This window comes from Mesoplodon bidens (genome assembly GCF_964165515.1).
Source record: "Mesoplodon bidens genome assembly, chromosome: 18".
NCBI classification, from domain to species: domain Eukaryota; kingdom Metazoa; phylum Chordata; class Mammalia; order Artiodactyla; family Ziphiidae; genus Mesoplodon; species Mesoplodon bidens.
Genome location: NC_138175.1, coordinates 32394373 through 32413022, shown reverse-complemented (window position 1 = coordinate 32413022; position 18650 = coordinate 32394373).

Below are 18650 nucleotides of genomic sequence, written 5' to 3'. Positions count from 1 at the left end.
ATCAGTATATCTTTAATCTTTTCAGATATTTTATGCAGATATAAAAGATTGACATTAAATACTTACTATTAAATCTTGCAGTTAGAATCTTGCAGTTAAATCTTGCTTGGGGCACATAGTAGGAGAAAAATAAATGAACCCGCCAAACTCAGCACTGCTTTTTTCCCACTTGCAAGTAATTTGAGTTGCTATGCAGCCACAGACCTTCCTAAATTAATGCTTTTGTTAAATTTTTAATTTAAAAATTAGTTTTCCAAAGCATCTTTTACCTACACCCAAATTTATTTGCAAAGTCTGAAATCTGGGCACAGGGAGAATTTATGGAGTATTTTGATGCTAAGGAATCACTGCCCCTAACACTAACAATCAACTCAATTGCTACAAATCTTCTCTTAATACCCTCCAGATGACACCCAGGCTGTGGCTAGTCTTTGTTAGATTCTTACAGCTTTTCCCTTGAAGATACATACCAAGTGCAGTATTCAGGCTTTCTATGGACTTATGGATCCCATAATTCATTGTCTAGGTGAAATGGGCTGCTTTTGAAAAGTTGGAGACTACAGCCTTCACTTTTCAAATTGTGTAGCTAGCAGATTTCATTTACAGTATATTGCAACAAGTCCCTGGGAGTTTCCACCAAAAGCCATAAATCAGAATCAGTTAAGAAAAATGTTCAAGAGAATTTCCCATTTCTGCAGATAGACAAGGTTGAGAAATATCAGAGGCAGAGTTATGTAGTGTGAAATGACACTTTCTAAAGGGCTCTTTTGAGCAATTTATTAAGAATTTGTCAAAGACATGCCAAGTGCTCATCAGTGAATTAGGCATGTATTATAATGCTTATTGTAGCATTTAAAGATCACGATACTTATCACTTAGATTGTACTTAACATGCTCAAAACATTTTCAGTTCTAATTAAATATTCTCCCACGTGTATCTGTGTAGAGAAATAACCATTTATAGGAGGAAGAAATACCCAGACTCACAAATAAAAAAAGTCTATCAGAGAAGGCCTGGGAACTTGAGTACAGTATTAAATATGTAGACAAATGTATAGCATCTTGAGTTTCAGCCAGAAGTCTAAGCTGGTTCCTCAAACAACAATTTGGAGTTCAGTCTTCTCGTCAAAATGAGCCTTAATGCTTCTTTTTCCCTGAAGTTTGAGCTACCCTAGACAGAGTCTTCTGAGGTTAAGGCTAATTACGTGAAGCCAAACAGGGAAGCCAAGCGATTCCAGTTTCCCAAATGCAGGGTTTGTCTTTTCAAAAATCAAGCTCCACAAATATGGGTTCAACATATTCCAGCTTCATGACTTCCTCTTCTTCATTTTTTTTCAAGTTTAAAAAAGGCATCACTATTTCCCAATGGAATCAGCACTTTGGTAGAGGGGACCAACCAAAAGGAGAGGTAATAATTTTGCTATTTGAAAATATGGGGTAAGAATTTTTCCTGAGAGAAGTTTGGGATTCAAGATTCAAATTCGGCCACTCAATGAGGAGCTTTAATTTTAATGTTCCCCCACTAAACACTAAATTTAGTGTAACTATGAGTCCCAGTGGTAGACAAGATGGTGGTATTTATCCAAATGTATCAATGCATGTCCTTTGGTCCAAGCATGGAACATATAAGCATCTGTCCCAAGGTCATACCACATATGAAGTATATGTACAAGTGTGTTTACTGTAGCACAGCTGATAATAGGAAAAAACTGGGACTCTTCAAAAGGCCCCTTGATCGGGAAATACATATTCATCCATCAAATACAATACAACCCGGAAACAGTGTGAGTTAGAACTAGGGTCACATCAGCTGGCTCTATTAATATCCTGCTGCTCCATAGAGAATCAGCCACCACAACTTTACCCAGAAGAGCAAAGAAACAACAGTTAGAGTTTTTCAAAAGCTAAATTACTTGGCAGGCGACAGTGCTGTCATTATGCATATGAGCAACAGAGCCAGATACTATGAATTTAAATCCCAGCTCTGCCCTCCACATGACCTTGGGCGAGGTGGCAATATCCATGATCCTTGGTTTCATTATCTATAAAATGTGGATGATATTAATCATATGCCCTCTGTAGAGTTCTTATGAGAATTAAATGAGACAATGCATGTATTTAGCACATTGTCTAGCACACAGGAAGTACTCAGTAAACATCACCTACTATGCTAATACACAGCTAGAAGGGATCTGAGAGCCTCACTACTCAAAGTATACTTTGGGGAGCAGCTGGGGGAGCAACAGCAGCAGCACCTGGGAGCTCAATGGAATGCAGAATCTCAGGCTCTACCCCAGATACGCTTAATCAGATTCTGCATTTTAACATGATCCCCAGATGATCCATAAGCATATCATAGTTTGAAACTAGTAAATCTGGGGTAGGGACTGAGATTCTGCATTTTCAACAAGCTTCTGGTCCGTGGTCCACACTTTGAATAGCAAATTAATTTTGAGATATACTGCCTTAAAATTTGCCCAGTTCTGCCCCCTCTGTTTTATAGATGAAGGAACTGAGTTCTGAAAATGTTAACTGACTTGTTCAAGTCACACACACACCAGTCGGTGGTAAATCTGAGACAGACCCAGCTTTCCTTACTCGGCACCTTATACTTTAAACAAAGCTTTTGGATTGCAAATTGCCAAACCAGCACAGTTCTCTAAGAGAACAGTGGACAGTTTGAAATGGACTCACTACTGAATTCTGAGACTCCGTAGGCGTGTCAAGGTAAGTGAGATCCTAAATGGCTGTTTTAATGAATGCCATGTTATAATTCATGCAGAGTCACTGTTGTACCTAGCAAATTCATAATTAGAGGTAATTTTGCACCTGCTGTCACAAGAAGACGGCATTTCGTTTAATTTAGCTTGATGCCTTGACTATACTGTGGGAGCAGCAGGAGACAAGGCAATCTCTCACTCGACTCCTGGAGAAAACACACAGCCTCTGGTCTGTGGTTATGATTAATAAAGCCAGTTAACATCCTCGGAGTCATCAGCTGCTGCTTCTCATCATACTGATGCAGAATCTTCCATGAGGCGGGAGCACTTGTCACCATCCAACCTGTTGTAGAAAACGTGAGAGGTCACTGCATTCTTTTTAGGATGAACCGTCCCAAGAATTCCATTCAAACTAACTTGGATAATTATCACTAAAGCAGCTGTGAAACTAGAACAAATTCATAGTTCAAAACCAGGAGTTTGGAAGGATACCACCTTTTCTTGTGGGCTGCTTTAAATTGGGGGAATTTATGTGGCGCCAAGTCATTAGGGATGTGATGGTTAATTTTATGTGTCAACTTGACTGGGCTAAGAGATATCCAGGTAGTTGGTAAAACATTATTTCTGGATGTATAACATTCTGTGAGGATGTTTCTGGAAGATTAGCATTTGAATTGGTGAACTGTGTAAAAAAGATGGCCCTCCCCAATATGGGCGGGCATCATCCAACTCATTCAGGGCCCGAATAGAACAGAAGGCAAAGGAAGGGCAGTTTGCTCTCTCTCTGCTTGAGCTGAGACATCCACGTTCTCCTGCCCTTGGACATCAGCGCTCCTGGTTCTCAGACTTTTAGACTCAGATCAGGACTTACACCATCAATTCTCAGGCCTTCGAACTCAGATCGAATTACACCACCAGCTTTCCTGATTCTTCATCTTGCAGACAGCAGATCATGGGACTTCTAGACCTCCATAACCACATGAGCCAATTCCTATATTAAATCCCCTATGTATCTATCTATCTACCCCCTGTTGCTTCTGTTTCTCTGGAGGATGCTGGCTCATACAAGAGGAGAGAGGCTTCTAGACACACTGACATCCACTGAGAGGTCTCTATCTGGTGCTGATCATCAGTCCCCAGGGTCACTGCTATGTCCAGTCATAGGATAAACCCATTCCAGTACTCTCTTGGGGACTCTTGGACGCCCAGGCTTTTTTCTGTTGCTCCATGCCAGCCAGAGGAGAAGGAGAGGCCAGGTGAAGCCTGTCCTCTAGACCTACCACAAAGCCACCATGTCTGCTCTGGTGTCATGCTGAGAGAGTATGGAGAACTATGGAGTCTTGCCAGCTCAAGGTTCAAATCCAGGTTTAGCTGAGGCCAAGTCACTCCTTAACCAATGCATGACTGAGCCTCTTACTTTCCCCTTCAGTGTTGATCAGTACGGGGCATGCTCGGGTCCTGGCTACCTAACTGTGTGACACTGGAAACCTATTGAGCATTCTAGGGAGGAAGCAGGAAGGTCAGGATGGGGAGCCAGAAGAAGATACAAGTCCCTGGGACAAGTCTCTTAACCTGTGTGGCTGTCCCTCTTCAGTCCTGACATTCTTCTCGGTGGCTGGGGAATGTTCCATGATGGCAGTCACCATCCTTCGTTGCTTTAATCCCTTGCTGATGAAAAATTAGGTCATCTGCACTTTTTCCTATTTTATACAAAGCTGCAATGGGCAGTCTTTAGAAAGTATCTGCACAGGCTGTTGTTACCTGATCAGCAGGGATGGGGACAGAGTGTGAGGTCACTGGAACCACTCTGGACTCTAGTCCCCATCCACACCATTCATTCCCTCTTGGCTGTCTCTTTTAAAGGAGTGTTCCTTCAAAACACAGGAGTGAAGAGAATGCAGTTTACAGCTAGAAGACTCCAGTTCCCATCACAATTCTGCTGCTTACCAGTTGTGTGACTGTGAGCCAGTTTCTTGACCTCTCCTAGCCTCGGCATCCTCACCTATAAAGTAAAAATAATGCCTTCCTCACAAGGAATTGCAAGGTCTAGATGAGATATGATAAGTAAAAATATATAAAGTGTTTAGCATTGTGTTTCACTATTGGCAAACACTTAAAAAATGGCTTGTTGTTGCTGTTATTATTATTATTATTTTGACTTGAGTAGGGAAAAAAGAGGAAGAACAGGAGAAGAGAGAAGGACAGTGAAACATTTAGGAGTTTAGCATTCGTGGACACACCAGAAGGTGGTCCACACCTGCTCAAAAGTGGCTGTCAAGTGAGATGAATTGTCCGCGAAGAATGGATGAACCTTCACCTCCTCAGCCGGATCTCCACTTCCTGCCACATCTCCTCACCTCCAGGAAAAAGGGAGTCCATCTGGGGTGACTCAAGAAGACCCTTCAATGCTCTGAAATGGCAAATAACTACTCAGGTATGTTAAATTCATAATAACTTTCTTGTGCAGACACATAAAGTCAGTATGAATTCCCAATGAAATGCAATTAACTCTAAGCTATTTTAGTAATTGTGAGATTTTGTTACACATAAAAAACATTCATGATGACTTGAAGCCAAACTACATTCCAAAGGGTGTATGTTGTTTAGGGTTTGTTTTTTAATCAAACAGTAATAGGGGATGCAAAATTATGGGGAACATAATTACAAGGTTGAATTTTTTTTGGTAGGTTTTGTTTGTATTTTTTTAAAGGTTTTCTTGTGTTTATTCTATTTGCCTCTCATGAGATTCAAAATACAATTGAAAGTGGTATTAAAAGACAACCATTACCCCAAGCCCAGCGGATAGAAGGCTCAGCGTGTTGCATATGAGCCACTTGATTTCAAGTGGTGTTAAGAGGGTTTTTAATTACTCAGCTTTGGACTCAGGTATCACCTTCTCTGACAAAACAGCAAGAGAGGAACAGCTTTCTAAATGGATTAGATCACTTCCCCCACAACCTGCCCCATGACTGGGAGCCATTTTGCCACACAGCGGAAGCTATTTTAAACCAGCTCATTAGAGGGGGCAGGGAGAGATGCTATTTAGAGTTCCCCGGGGCCCGTGGGGAGAAAGCTGAGGGGAAAGTAGGCAACTCTCATCAGTAGTCAACATCTCAACACTTTTCCCCACCCAAAATCTGCCTTTTTCAAGAGCACGACTCAAACTATATGGAACAAACAGAGCAATATCTAAGAGCAGGGACTTCAGGGTTGATCAAAAAGATCTAAGCTTGGGCTTCCCTGGTGGCGCAGTGGTTGGGAGTCCGCCTGCCGATGCAGGGGACACGGGTTCGTGCCCCTGTCTGGGAAGATCCCACATGCCGTGGAGTGGCTGGGCCCGTGAACCATGGCCGCTGAGCCTGTGCGTCCGGAGCCTGTGCTCCGCAACGGGAGAGGCCACAACAGTGAGAGGCCCGCGAACGGCAAAAAAAAAAAAAAAAAAAAAAGATCTAAGCTCCAATCCCAGCTTGGGTACACAGAAGCTTAGGCAGTTCTTTGGGATTTTAGACTCACTATCCTCACTTGGGAACAGGGCATATGAATATTATTTGCCCCATAGGATTTTTGTAAGAATTTTAAAAAAATTTAAGTCTTGGCAAAATGCTTCTCCCTCAGTAAATGCTCAGAGGAAGTAACTATAATTAGTGGTATGATGATGGCCCTTCTTTCCTCAATCTACCAAACCAATGTCATACAACAACTTCATTCTCGTCTCATCCTAAATCATCCTTCAATCTAGTATGTCTTCCGTCACGCTCAGCTTCACCACTGGCTTCTGTGAGGAGGGTGCCCCATTCACACAAGCCCTGATCACTCTGCTTTTCAGCTCTACCATCTCTTACTCCACCTCAAACCTGTAGTACAAACTATGGGTGGGGAGAGTGGGACTGAAAGTTCCAACCTTCCAATCATGTGGTTGGCTCCACTGGCTACTAGCCCCCATCCTTAGGTGAGACCCAAAAGTCACCTTGTTGGAACCCTCTTTCACTGTTGGTGGGAATGTAAATTGATACAGCCACTATGGAGAACAGTATGGAGGTTCCTTAAAATACTAAAAATAGAGTTACCATACGACCCAGCAATCCCACTACTGGGCATATACCCTGAGAAAACCATAATTCAAAAAGAGTCATGAACCACAATGTTCATTGCAACTCTATTTACAATAGCCAGGACATGGGAGCAACATAAGTGTCCATTGACAGATGAATGGATAAAGAAGATGTGGCACATATGTACAATGGAATATTACTCAGCCATAAAAAGAAACAAAATTGAGTTATTTGTAGTGAGGTGGATGGACCTGTCTGTCATACAGAGTGAAGTAAATCAGAAAGAGAAAAACAAATACCGTATGCTAACGGTATAGCATACAGTGTTACCATATGCTAACACATATATATATGGAATCTAAAAAAAAAAAAAAGGTTTTGAAGAACCTAGGGGCAGGACAGGAATAAAGACACAGACGTAGAGAATGGACTTGAGGATATGGGGAGGGGGAAGGTTAAGCTGGGACAAAGTGAGAGAGTGGCATGGACATATATACATATATACACTACCAAATGTAAAATAGATAGCTAGTGGGAAGTAGCCACATAGCACAGGGAGATCAGCTCGGTGCTTTGTGACCCCCTAGAGGGATGGGATAGGGAGAGTGGGAGAGAGATGCAAGAGGGAAGAGATATGGGGATATATGTATATGTATAGCTGATTCACTTTGTTGTAGGGCAGAAACTAACACACCATTGTAAAGCAATTATACTCCAATAAAGATGTTAAAAAAAAAAGTTACCTGTTAACATAGCAAAAAACACCTTTATCACTCTCATCACTTAGGAAATTCCAAGGATTTTTGGAGCTCTGTTCTGGAAACCTGGACAAAGACCAAATATATATAGGTTATCATAAATCATGCTACCACACTACCTCATGGGACTGTAGGGAGGACTGAATGAGTTATTTCACGTAAAGCACCTAGAACAGCATTGTGTAAGTGTTGGCTATTTTTGCTTTGGTTTATTGTCCCAAACACATGTGCAATCATTCAATTCTCAGAACCATGCCTATGAAGGAAGCAGAACATGATTTACTGATGAGGTTTAGAAAGTTGTCCCTCCTATCAGAGTTCACCTTTGTTCTTCCAAACTTGCATCAAGTAGAAAGTCAAATCCCCCCTATATGATCACCCACCCAGAGAAAGGCACTGTTAACAGTTGGCGTGTGTTATTCTACATGTTCAAAAAATATGAATACATATAAATGAAATTCTTCTATACAACCGGCCTCATTTTTTAATTTAATAATATATTGTAGACATCTTTCATGTCAATATTATTGGCTATCTCATTCTTTCCAATGGTTAATTCTGTTCCATGGCATCCATGTACCATACTATGTTGAGCTAATCCTCTATCCACCAAAACGTGATACTGCATTCATCATCATTTTAAATATATCCACACAAATGTATCTGAGTATTTAGGATAAATTTCTAAATGTGCACTATCTAGGTCAAGGAATATGAATATTTAAAATTTGGGTACCTATTGCCTGTATACCCACCCCAAAGAGAGTTTTTACTGTATTTTATCTATTTGGTTTGCCCTTTCTTCTAGTTCTGATCAAATTTTACCTTGGGTTACATTTCATTTCTATCTGTATTAGTTTGCTAGTACTACAGTAACAAAGTAGTCTTACAGACTGGGTGGCTCAAACAATAGAAATTTATTTCCTCACCGTTCTGGAGGCTAGAAGTCCAAGATCAAGGTATCAGCAAATTAGTCCTTTCTAAGGCGTCTCTTCTTGGCTTAGAAATAGCCATCTTCTCTCGCATCTTCACATGGTCTTCCCTCTGTACCTGTCTGTGACCCAATTTCCTCTTCTTGTAAGGACACCCATCATATTGGATTAGGGCCCACCCTAATTTCCTCATTTTAACTTAATGACTTCTTTAAAGACTCTATCTCCGATTGACATATAAACACTACTATGTATAAAATAGATAATTAATGAGACCTACGGTTTAGCACAGGGAACCTTACTCAGTGATCTGTGGTGATCTAAATGTGAAGGAAATTTTAAAAAGAGTGGATATGTGTATATGTATAACTGATTCACTTTGCTGTACAGCAGAAGCTAACACAGCATTGTAAAGCAATTCTACTCCAAATAAACATTTTTTAGAAAAAAGACCCTATCTCCAAATACAGTCACATTCTGAGGTTCCAGGGGTTAGGATTACATCATATGAATGGGGTGTGGTGTGTGTGACACAACTCGGCCCATAACATTATCTGTCACCTAACAATTGCTTTTTGTATTTCTGGAATGCCTAGTATGAAAAAAAAAACAACTCAAAGAATTATCAAGGCTCTCCAATGAAAGATTCGTATGAATGCATTTAGTAGACAACAAAGTATGTTTAAAGATGAAGGGCCGTTACTACACTGTTTCTTCTTGCCTCTGCTTCTCCCATCACCACATTCATGCACCCCTCCCCCTCTTGGCCTCTTCAGAGTTTACTTTCCTCAAGAAGAGGTCTGCTTCCTGTGCAGTCTCCAAAGGTAATCAGGACTCACCCTCCCTCCCCAGGGTTTGTGAAACTCTATGCATTCCATGCTTCTAAAAACATTAACCATGACTTGGTGACACCATCCCAAAAGGGACCAGTTGGCTTTGGGATAGCCGACAATGACTTCATCGGGAAAGCCATTAATCATAATTATGAAATAATGAAATGGCTGTCAATTTGCCCGTGCCTAATAACACCTAGTTAATAAGAGGGTCTTTTTATTTCTCGCAGTGGAAATGAATGGCAGGGGATAGTGTTTCTGGGAGAACATTACACGTCTTGGATGGCTGAAATGCCTTGGCCAGTGGAAGTCACTCAGCTCTTGGCTGAATGCCTCGGCAACACTCTATGAGCCGTGCAATAACCTCTCCGAAATGCACCGCCTGCCTCTGTCTTATTGCTTAATTAATCCTCTTCCAACAGATATGGCTATGCATTACTATGGCTGCTTCCCTGCCGTGAGAGCCCATAAAAACTTATTTGGCTTTTTTAACAGGACTCTCCAAAACAACGGCAAGAACATGAACTTCTAAATGACATCATACTTTGTCAAGAGCTGTGAGTCCTGTGACATTGGCCAAATATGATCCTGACGTCTAATAAAAACGTCCGGGTCCATTGAAAGCATTACCATATTTCAAAGAATTTATATTGAAGGGAGGTGGGGGAGGGGGGATGGAAGAAGATAGAAACTATTTGGAAGTGGAGGCTGATATTGCCTTTTGTACCATCCCCTAGTGGACACTCTTCTTATCCTTCCTCCTAATTGTATCATTCTAATCACCAAAATGTCTCTATCAGGTACCTAACTGAGTGGTAGGCTGTGTGAAGCACTGTCCTAAAAGAAATTCATTTCCAGATCAGTCAATTCTAGATGTTTCTGAGAAGGGGTTCCAAAAACAGACGGACAGTGTTTAAATCCCAGCTCCATCACTCCCTAGTGGGATGCCTTTGGACAAGTTTCCTAAGCTCCCTACCTAACCCAATTCTCTCAAATATTAAAAAAAAAAAATTAATCATATATAACAGTATGTTGACTAGGGCTGAGAACAAATCTTTGCAAATTACATATAATCAAAATCATCTTTAGAAAATCCTTTAAACCCCTCTCGTCCCTCTAAATCTACCCCTGTAATCCTCAGGCACATTCCACTTTGAGACCTCTGAAAGGAAAGTCTAGATCAAGGGTTGACAAACTATGGGCCAATCCAGCCCACCACCTGTTTTTATAAGTAAAGTTTTATCAGAACACAGACACACATTCATTTACATATCATCTGTGGCTGCTTTCCCACAGCAGCAGTATCGAGTGGTTGCAACAGAAGCCATATGGCCCACAAAGCCTAAAATATTTCCTCTCTGGCCCTTACAGAAGAAGTTTGCTGACTCCTGGTCCAGGAGCAGATGTCTGTCCATTCCACCCCCTCTGCCTTCAAGACGACTCTCAAATCCCTCGCAGTGAATGGAGAGAGATGGAGAATTCTCAAGCACACCACTCGCCTGTAGGGTAGTCTCCATTAAGTTGTAATATGCAACCTCTACAGCCTTAATTTGGGTTAATGGAGTTGTTGGTTGCCAACAGAATTAAAAAGAAATCTTGGTGAACATCTCGCGCAGGAGTGAGGTTCTGAAATCAGCTAGAACTGCACTTGGGATTTGATTTCCCTAAACTCAGCACCTCTCTTTCCCAAGTGGGAATCAAAGTGAGGGGTGAGGAGTGTCAGCACAGAAGCAGGGCCTGTGGGGAGTGTTCTAGGGTTAGGCTCCGTCCCCCTGGGAGCTGGCAGGATGGGAGACTGAAGAATTCTCTGCGAAGGGACAAATCAGGGTTTCTTGGCTACTGGATTCACAGGAGCCTTTGACAAACTGGCTTTGCCCTCCAGCTCAGTATTTCGCTGTCAGTTCCCAGTGTCATCTCCACCACTTTGCCTGCCTCCTGCACCAAGAGCCTCCTGAAATCCCAAGCGCATTCTAGCTCCTTCCTTCCCGCAAGAGCAGCTCGGAGACACTTCACAGGAGATACTAATCACGCTGATTAGGCTCCACCTTCCCTTTTGTAAACTAATGTTGATGGCCTCAAACCAATCAGTACCTGTCGCAATGTTTCTGGTCCCTAATGAGGGTGGAAGACAGTGCAAGGGGAGAGTGCTCTGTGTGAGAATTAGGAGTCCCTCCAGGCCCGGCCTGCTGGTGGCAGCTGCCAATTCTGGGAGGAAGTGGTTTTCAGAAATTTCCTCATTGCTGTGGCGCCTTTTTTTGGTCTTTTTTTCCCCTCAGCTCTATTGAGCTATGATCGACAAAAACAGTACACGTTGTACAACGTGATTTTTTTTCAAGATGTACAACATGATGATTTAATATGCATATGCATTGTGAAAAAAATCAAGTTCATTAGCACATTCATCACCTCACAAAGTTCTCTTTTTGGGTGTGTGTGTGGTGAGAACACTTAAGATCTACTCTCTTAGCAAATTTCAGGTATACAGCACAGTATTATTAACTCTAATCATCATGCTGTACATTAGATCCCCAGAATTTATTCATCTTGCAACTCTTTTATGGTCTACATTCATAAGGCTGCCCCTGTTGGAAAAAAACACAAAAACAAAACAAAACACTACATTTATGCAGTATCTCTGCATACGTTATCTCCCAACAAAGATGTTACAGATTAGGGGCAACAAACTTGGGGTCTTGACTCACACTGCCAGGATATGAATCTTGTGTGCCTCGTACTAGCCAATGACCTTGTAGGAGTGTGAATTTCTTTATACCTCAGTTAAATCATCTGCAAATGAGGGACAGTTGTCAGGGCCAGCTTTGTGGACCAGTGACATCAGCAGTTGCACAGAACTCCACACTTAGCAGGGTCTTGAACTTGATCTAGTTCTCTGTGGTCACCATCTTGAAATTCTTAGGAATTTTTGAACAAAAAGCCTTGCATTTTTATTTTGCACTGGGCCCTACAAATGTTGTCGTTGTCCTGAAGTGCATACCTGCCTCACAGTGATCACTGGTATAGATGAACGCATGGGAAGTTCTTGGTACAGTACCTGACACATGGTAAGCACCCCAAAAATAAGCTATTCTCATCAATACTGGCTATCTGATCTCACAACAGCCTTATGAGGCAAACCGAACAGAGTCTATGATTTAGCCAACAGTATGATTTTACTTTACAAGTGAAAACTTTGAGGCTCAGGGAGGTGAAATATCTTCTCAAGATCATCTAACGCAGCTTTGTTCAACAAATGTTCATTCATTCATTTATTCAGAAAATGCTTAGTAGGCTCCGATTATGTGCCCAAAGGCTTGGGGAGACTAGCGAAAAAGATAGACCAATGTATCCCTCGTGCATCTAACCATCCAGCACCAGCTCTTCAAAACCATAACCCAGGATCACTATCCTCTAAGATCAGCAGAGCCAGCTCATGTGCCCTTCCAGCGGTGACTAAGGCAAAGGCACCCTACAAACACCTTTGGTCATGTCCCAAGGCCTTTGGGGAATTTTCCAGTCTCAGTCATGGAGGTGTGTCCACTGCCCCACATCTGGCCCCAGCGTTAACCTCCAATGTCACTTGTCATTCCTAAGCTTCCCTCCTGCAAGGACACCCCAAGGGATGACCTACTGATCCTCAGTTTTAGTTTCCTTGCCCCTGGGGAGAAAGTCCATGCACAAATACTGCTCTGCTCAGCCCGGTGCTCCGGGCTCTTGCTTATCTGAGAAGGGGATGAAACAGCAAGTCCCTAGAACCTAATCAGCTGCTTGTCCATCCTAGCAGAGCCAGAGCGGGAACTGCAGTTTCACCCTCTAGTCCACCTGGTCCCCAGGATGAATCAGTCCCCTCCCTATGGCCCCTCCAATTGATCCCAGCACCCATGGTTAGTCAAGTAGTCATTGCCAAGAACTCACAACCTTGTTTCTGCCTCACCCGCCCCCCATTACAGGGCCTTTCCATCTATCCATGAAATAAGATGTGCTGTTAAACCAGCATTTCCCAAACGTAGAGTCATTCATGGTATTTTTCCACGTTCTCGTACACCTCTCTTATAAGGTATGTAATATTTTTCTTCAAGTTGCTTTTTTTTCAATTAAATAAGTTTATTTAAAAGAAATTTTATATCTTTAACAGGTCCACTTGCCCTAAATAGAAAGTGACTGCACAGAGGCAAAATAAAATAAAATAATATAAAATAAAATACTGGGTAAGATTGTGTGGGTACCACTTATAACCATCTTCCATACCTCAAGGGATATGCAGGGCCCACTCCGGGAAACTCAGGGTTAAACTAATTCCCAGCACTTCATTAACAGCTGACAACACCTGAGTGTACTACCTATTTGTGGATATTTACATTTTTATAGGGGACTCTTGGAAACATAATGCTTAACGTATAGAAATAACATGGGGATTCTAAGCAACTGGTAATACGAGATATTTTGCTGAGAGCAGGGCTTTCCGGTAAAGCTGAAAACTTAACACATGGGCAGCCACTTTACTCATCTCTGAGTAATGCAGACCCTGGACACTCAAGAGTGGGGTCTGGACTCCCTGTTGAATGGAGGAAGAAAGGTGATCTGCTTTCCCAATGAGCTCCGTTTTCTTTGTGCTTCGTTCCTTTCCCAAGTGAAACCAGATAAGGAACTGCTGCCAGGTCCTCCTGTCATTACAAATGACTGGTGGAGATGTGAGTTATGGAACAAATAATCTAACAGGTATCTACTGAACAGATGTTCAAGTGCTTATCTGCTGATTGCCAGGGCTGGCCTGCTGCAAAATGGAGAAGACGGTCCTGTTTGTCAGCCACGCCTTTCTTGTCTATCTTGCTTTCCCCCTGGGGGTCATGATTCACCTCAACTTCTCAGGGGTCCACCCTCTCATAATGCACCTGCTGACTTTTCCCTCCTCTCTTCCTACCTAAATTTGACAGCCTTGATCCATTTCAAATATCGGAGCTGTTCCAGGTAACACAATTAGAACAGGAATGCCCATGATGAGCTCTGTAACTTTGCATGCTTCATCATCAGCTCAGCATACGAAGCTTTCTCACTTTCTGCCCCATGATTAATCACTCCCCTGGATGACTGACAGTGGGAACATTCATTTCCTTTGGACAAAGGCACTACTTCCACTCACTGAGTGTTATCTTGTCACCATGGTCTCAAAAGACAGCCATGAAAGAGTCAGCCATTGGTACATTTCACAATGTCCGGGCTGTCCAGTCTTATCTATGACTAATTTGTTATGCAGATACAGAAACTTCCAGAGCCTGTGGCCTCCTACTGTTGAAATGAGATGACCTCAAGGAGAGAAGACATGGGAATGAGTTCTAGACATGCTAGGAAGCTAGGGAGAAAGGTAAAAGGACCTAGTACTTGCCAAATGACATTTCTTTTAATACTCAAATTATAGTGAATCCAAGTTCCCGTATGCTTAGGTGATCCAAGGTCCAGTCTTTCCTGGAGGTTTCTCTTCAAATATCAGAGGGATCCCCAGGTTGATTACAGGACCTGTGAGTCAGGCTCCTCAGTGTTACCCGCTGCCACCTCCCAACTGAGACTGACTCACGGGCAACCCAGAAAGTGTGACACCCTCATCTTCTGTTGTTGGTTGCCCCGGAGAACTTCTCCTTCCCATGGCCAAAGTGGCCCCACAGCTGGAACCCAAACAGCTCAAGAAGTCTAAAGAAATGCCCCAGAGATTGCCTACCATCTCCAGTGCCTTGCTTATGCCCAGCTAAGGCTAGATGGTAGGTCTCTGCTAATTGGTTCAGGTCACATTCAAGGAAGCCTTGCAACAAAACTGCCCAATACTGCAAAACAGCTTTGTGTGAAGTAAGAGATGAGCTGGATGGTAGACACCAGCTGGGACATTTTCACATTATTCCCAGACGTTTTGCAAATAGAGTTTGTTGCTCTAATAAGGATAGTGGGTAAGCAGTGACTTGTGTGTCTTTCTGGGTGAGTGCAGACTCAGGTTTTAGACTTTTTCTTCTGCTAACACAACAGCACACCAGATCATAAGGATCTGGCTGGATTCAGGAGTTTGATTGGGACTATCTGGTCTACCAAGGTGTGTGCTTCCCACTACTGCAGGCCAATAAACTGAAATTCAGGGGCCTACGTTGCCTCTGTCTTCCCTAAGGTGTTATTGCATGGAGGAGGAAGCCATCCCAAAATAGATAGAACAGCCAGGGAATAAATGTCTCCCAGCCCCCAACATCTATCCCAGACAAACAAGAACATGGATGAAACAAGAGACTCTTACAGTATAATTTTCAATGCCTTGAATTCTTAACAAAACCTCCAAACAAGAATCTCCTAGGAGAGGATAGAAAAATGCAACTGAAATAAAGACTTTTGGAAACGAAAAAGAAATGGCACATTTGACAAGGGTCAGCTGGCCAGGCTCCTGTGATGACAGCATTCTGGGAGTATTGATGTGTATCAAGAGCTGTAAATGGTTGAAAAAATGTACATGGATTCCTTGACATAATGTACTAGCTCACACCATCTGCCACTTTCAGCAGGCATGGACTGCATGCTTGAAATCCTTTTTAATCACTTTCACTTAGCAAGGACTTGAGCTCCAAGCTAATTTTTGAAAATTTGTCACTAGAGCACTTCCTTGGGGTTGTAGCTCTGGTGACCTTTAGGGATATCTAAGATAGATAGAAGTCTATGAAAGAATGCCAAGCATTTCAAAACTTGTGTGCTAGCCTACACTGGGTACTAAATTGAGCTTCTCTTATGCTAATAATGTTAGCCATACATAGTAGATAGGGCAGTGAAATCCCCACATACCAACGTATAGTTTCCACAAAATTGATCCTATATTCTCAGGGGGCAAAAAAGAATTTTTAATATAGTATGGGCACTTAAGCCAATTACTCTTTCTCAAGAAACTCAAGGTCTATTCAACTCAAGAAACCACGATGCCAACACTTCAAGGAGAATATGACAGTGCTGAACTTATTAAGGTCTGATACCGCATACCCTAAACCATGTATGCTACATTTCCTAGTGAATATAAAATATTTTTAAGGAAATGTTCAATTATACACAGTTTTTGCCTTAGACATTTAGAGTCCTAACCCCAGTCTTAAGAGTTAAGCCTTCTTTTGAAATTCTTTCCAAGTCCACAGAAAGCCACCCTCTCTTTGGAGATTGGAGGGAACACGTGTAAGGAAACAGAATACCCAGAGTTAGTGGGTGTAAGGGTCTCTGAGGTAGACTCTCCAATTTCTGGTGGGTTTGTTTTGTTCTCCCAGGGAAGTGTCGTCTTGGCAACATTTTGCCAAAAAAGTCAACTTTTAGGACAAAATAACAGGACTTTCTAGAAAGGAAATAAAGATTTTTCCTGTCTTTCAAAAAGAGCATAAGAGAGAAAAAAATCCCAGATCAGGGCTACATGTACTGCCACATACCCCAGAGAGATATGAGCGGAAACCACACATTGGCACCTAAACAGAGGCAGTTATATAATGAGACCTTTTTTCAGGTATCATAACTGAAGCTTTATTTTAATATGTTTCATTATTTTTGGAACATCACTGACAACTAAAAACTTGTATGCATGGGTGATTTTACAGTACAGTAAATAAAATACTTTTACATATAAGCCACAGATGTTTGTCTCTCTCTCTCTCTCTCTCTCTCTCTCTCTCTCTCAGTGGAATGACCTTTGGGGTTACATTGCCAAATGGACTGAATTTAACACCAAATTCCATTGCTCTGTATTGGCTCCAAGATTTGTTCACCATAGAATGAACCTGTTTCCCACAAAACCTCAAATGCATCTTGTGGTGGATAATCTTATGTCTCAACTTGACTGAGCCATGGGGTGCCCAGATATGGGGGCAAACATTATTCTGGGTGTTTCTGTGAGGGTGTTTTGGGATGAGATGAACATTTAAATCAGTAGACCGAGTAAAGCAGATTGCCCTCCCTAACATGGTGGAGCTTCATCCAATCAGTGAAAAGCCTGAGTAGAACAAAAAGGCTGAATAAGAGGGAATGCCTTCTGCCTGACTACTAGAGCTGGAACATGGGTCCTTCCCTGCCTTCAAATTCGAACTGAAATATCTCTTCTTCTTGGGTCTTGAGCCTGCCAGCTTTTAGACTGGAGTTTACACCACCTGCATTCTTGGTTCTCAGGCCATTGGACTTAGATTGGAACTATACCACTGGAACTCATGGGTCTTCAGCTGGCTGACTTTAGATTTGGGGGACTTCTCAGCCTTTATAATCACATGAGCCAATTCCTTGTAATAAATCTCTTTATACACACGCATTCACACACACATACACATATATCCTATTATCCTATTAGTCTGTTTCTTTGGAGAACCCTGACTGAGACTTGCCTCTGTAGGCAGAACAGTCTCTGTGGTTTGTGCATCAAACTAGGTCTCAACATGATTGTATTCATCAGAATAGGCTCTGGTAACAAGCAATTCCAAAAACTCAGGGACTTCTGGCAACATTGGTCATAACTCATAATACTCACCCATCCCAGGTCAGTAGAGAAGCACAATTATTGCAGTCACTCAGAGATACAGGCAGATGGAGCAGCCATCACCCCACCCCCACCCCCACCCCCAGATCCTGCTGGTCACTGTGCCAGGAGAAAAGGAAACTCTGGACAGTCTTGCACCAGGAATGTAATGTTCCAACTAGAAAAGACATGGAAAAGACAAACACTACTTTTTCTTACAACTCATTGACCTGGGCTGGTGCATGGCCTAATGCAACCATTAGGAAAATAAGCAGTACAATCCTACTGTATGCGTGGAAGGCAGAGAGTTGGAAATATATAGTAAGGATTGCTAAGGTCGGCTATACTCATTTGAGACATGATTCTTACTTCCTCTGCTAATCTTCCTCAGTTGTCTTAAAAATCACAAAGCAGTCTGACCAGATCCTGTGAACTCATTGCTAGAACAGTAAAAAAAAAGAAAAGAAAAGAAAAGAAAAGAAAATCCTTGAACTGACTGATAGGTTGTCCAGCTAGTAAATTTTCCTTGAAATAAGTAAGTAAATAAAGAAACAAACACAACACCCTCAGAGTGATGGCCTGGGATTCTTCTTTGATGGTCCAGTTTTGCTGTGTGGTAGTAGAAAAGCATTAGTGCACAAGACGAAATGTTCCTTGAAGATGTCCTTTTCTCCTCTGTCCCAGTTTGTGGGCAGTGGGCTTTCCATAATTCTTATCTCATAGTCACTATTCTTGATTTTTTTTTTTTTAATTTTTATTTTTATTTATTTATTTATTTATTTATTTATTTATTTATTTATTTATTTTTAATTTTTTAAATTAGTTTCTGCTTTATAACAAAGTGAATCAGTCATACAT